Source organism: Penaeus monodon, chromosome 19 (assembly GCF_015228065.2).
Source record: "Penaeus monodon isolate SGIC_2016 chromosome 19, NSTDA_Pmon_1, whole genome shotgun sequence".
Taxonomy (NCBI): Eukaryota; Metazoa; Arthropoda; class Malacostraca; order Decapoda; family Penaeidae; genus Penaeus; species Penaeus monodon.
Genome location: NC_051404.1, coordinates 1839305 through 1839560, shown reverse-complemented (window position 1 = coordinate 1839560; position 256 = coordinate 1839305).

Here is a 256-nt window from a genome sequence, read left to right as displayed (position 1 = left end):
TAATGAATTTTAGAAGCCAATATACTCAGTTTATGTTTACACCTCAGGGTCGTGCACACAAGGAAGTAGGGTCCAACATATAAATCTGAGTCAAAAGTCAAAAGTAAATAACGGGTATAAGAAGCCGACACTGCGTACTTAATGCGTGTAGATTGAAGTAACTGTATACGAAGTTGTAGTATACGTATTGTGTAAATATTAATATTATTATATGTAAAAGAAGTATGCAAATGATTGAAAAAACGCCGTAGAAACA